Consider the following 3,253-nt stretch of genomic DNA (forward strand, 5'->3'; position numbering starts at 1 on the left):
ATAGTTCAAGCCGTGATTTGTCATAATTGTGATGATTATGGCTTACAGCTCATGAAACCCCAAATCCACAACCTCAAAAAAGTAGATTATTACATGCAATCAAAAAAACAAGGATTGTACATAGAAGAATATCGGACCTCTGAAAAGTACAAGCATGCATATGTACTCAGTACTTGGTTTGGGCCCCTTTTGCAGCACTTACTGCAATTACTTTTGCACGATATTCTAATTATTCGAGTTTCACCTGTATAACAATGGCATTTCTGTATAAAGTACTGCTGAGATTTGTAGTCCTCTATAGAGGGGGCCATTCTGCATTGCTGCAACACTACTTTATACAACATTAGGCTACAAATAATCATTATTTTAATGATTTATTCCCCCCCCCCTTACCTCTTCTGTCTTCAGTTGTTTCCTGTGTGTGTTCTGTTTGCTGGGTCCTCACTGCGGCTCTAGACTTTGTGAGGCCTAAGGCGAAACTTAAGCATGAGGCCCCATCTTACATATGCACATATACATACACTCATTATGTACGCACATACATACATACATACATACACTCATATGTACACATACATACATACATACATACATACATACAAAAATGCACAGTCATGTACTCATGCATGCACACACTCATATACCCTGTTATTTATAGCACAGGTTTAAGAAGTCAGAACAACTCTGGAGATCTTCTTAAAAATATCAGTAGATTTTCCTAAATATTCGGATGTATGTCAAAGCATTTTAGATAATTATTATGGGGACGGGTTCATTTTTATTTTCTATAGATTGAAGACACATCTCTCTTAAACCTATAAATGACCCCTGTAGGTTTAGGAGATATGCCTCCCCCATCTCTCTCATGCCCTTTGTTCTTTCCACTATCTTCATATGGCCCCTGGACTCTCCCATCACCATGGTCCCCCCAACTCCAGCACCCCTTCCATCACATATTTCCTGCACCTCCCATCACCTTTCCCCAGCCCTCTCAATTCATGGTCCCTTCCCATCTCTGCAGCCCCCCTCTTTCTCCAATCACATGTCCTAGGTGCGCACGCACCGGCTGCAGTCCCACCACTGGAATGTCTGCCACATCCAACTATAGGGCACAGATCAGCCCAATTCCTGCACCTTCACACCTCAGATCAGCCCAATTCCTGCACCTTCACACCTCAGATCAGCCCAATTCCTGCACCTTCACACCTCAGATCAGCCCAATTCCTGCACCTTCACACCTCAGATCAGCCCAATTCCTGCACCTTCACACCTCAGATCAGCCCAATTCCTGCACCTTCACACCTCAGATCAGCCCAATTCCTGCACCTTCACACCTCAGATCAGCCCAATTCCTGCACCTTCACACCTCAGATCAGCCCAATTCCTGCACCTTCACACCTCAGATCAGCCCAATTCCTGCACCTTCACACCTCAGATCAGCCCAATTCCTGCACCTTCACACCTCAGATCAGCCCAATTCCTGCACCTTCACACCTCAGATCAGCCCAATTCCTGCACCTTCACACCTCAGATCAGCCCAATTCCTGCACCTTCACACCTCAGATCAGCCCAATTCCTGCACCTTCACACCTCAGATCAGCCCAATTCCTGCACCTTCACACCTCAGATCAGCCCAATTCCTGCACCTTCACACCTCAGATCAGCCCAATTCCTGCACCTTCACACCTCAGATCAGCCCAATTCCTGCACCTTCACACCTCAGATCAGCCCAATTCCTGCACCTTCACACCTCAGATCAGCCCAATTCCTGCACCTTCACACCTCAGATCAGCCCAATTCCTGCACCTTCACACCTCAGATCAGCCCAATTCCTGCACCTTCACACCTCAGATCAGCCCAATTCCTGCACCTTCACACCTCAGATCAGCCCAATTCCTGCACCTTCACACCTCAGATCAGCCCAATTCCTGCACCTTCACACCTCAGATCAGCCCAATTCCTGCACCTTCACACCTCAGATCAGCCCAATTCCTGCACCTTCACACCTCAGATCAGACCCACTTCCTGCACCTTCACACCTCAGATCACCCCAATTCCTGCACCATCACACCTCCGATCAGACCCTATTCCTGCACCTTCACACCTCAGATCAGACCCAATTCCTGCACCTTCATACCTCAGATCAGACCCACTTCCTGCACCTTCACACCTCCGATCAGACCCAATTCCTGCACCTTCAGACCTCAGATCAGACCCTATTCCTGCAACATCAGACCTTAGATGAGCCCCAATTCCCCTATTTTCAGACTTGTATGTCAGTATGTAATCAGTTGCAAACCCTGCATCTTCAGACCACGGATAAACCCCACATTCTGCATCTTCAGACCTCATGTCTTCACACCTTAGACCTGCCACAATGCACAGGGTTTTACATACCTGTGTCAGGGGTCAAAGAAGAGGAGGAAGAGGGTATGCATGCTGGCGGGATTGTTCCACACGCCAACATCCTCAGTCGCTGGCAGGCCTATGCTTTGTCATGTCACTAACCTCAGAGAGGTGGGTGGTCTGTGAACAAGCAAGGCCCAGGAAGCTGTCCACAACAGCAAATGGCAGTGAAAAGCGGTTGCTGTGGCCCGCTCTATAGAGAGTCAGAGTTGCACTGTTCTATATAAATGGAATACAATAATTTAAAGGGGGGGGTGACCTTGTGGAAGTTATAAACAAATTAATTTGGGGTAAATGACTCTTGAATTAGGGAAATTGAAGGTTGACAGCCGGGGGGAAAAGTTTTAAAACAAGACAGCGGTGTTATCACCATCATGCCATTCACTGTAGCTTCCAGAGGATCCTTTCTCTGCTGTAGCCGCAGTTCCCCCATGACACCACAAGATGGCGAAAGGAAATATTTCCCATCAACTCTGAAAAATAAAAATCTTTTAAAGCCGAACTCAGCGACCCGATAATCACATAATATGGGGACCGTTCCATCGATCCATCCAGGACACAGCTCTGTCACACAGCACAGCCCCGTCTACCAAAGGGGGAGACCTGATTTTAACTCTTAAGTTCTTGTCCCTCCGCTAGCCAGTCACTGGACAGTTAAAGATGAAGCAGCACATGCTCAATGATCACGTGCCCATTATAGGCACTTTTGGTGGTGGACACGCGTCAGCATGGGAACTTTTCCATTTTTTCTGCTTCCAACACATTAACTTCAGGGACAAAATGGTCACTTCCTGCCGAATATATCCCCCCCCTCACTTCCAGGTGCCATTGTAATATATCCCCCCCA

This window comes from Nanorana parkeri, unplaced genomic scaffold (genome assembly GCF_000935625.1).
Source record: "Nanorana parkeri isolate BGI_ZX_2015 unplaced genomic scaffold, ASM93562v1 scaffold1784, whole genome shotgun sequence".
NCBI classification, from domain to species: Eukaryota; Metazoa; Chordata; class Amphibia; order Anura; family Dicroglossidae; genus Nanorana; species Nanorana parkeri.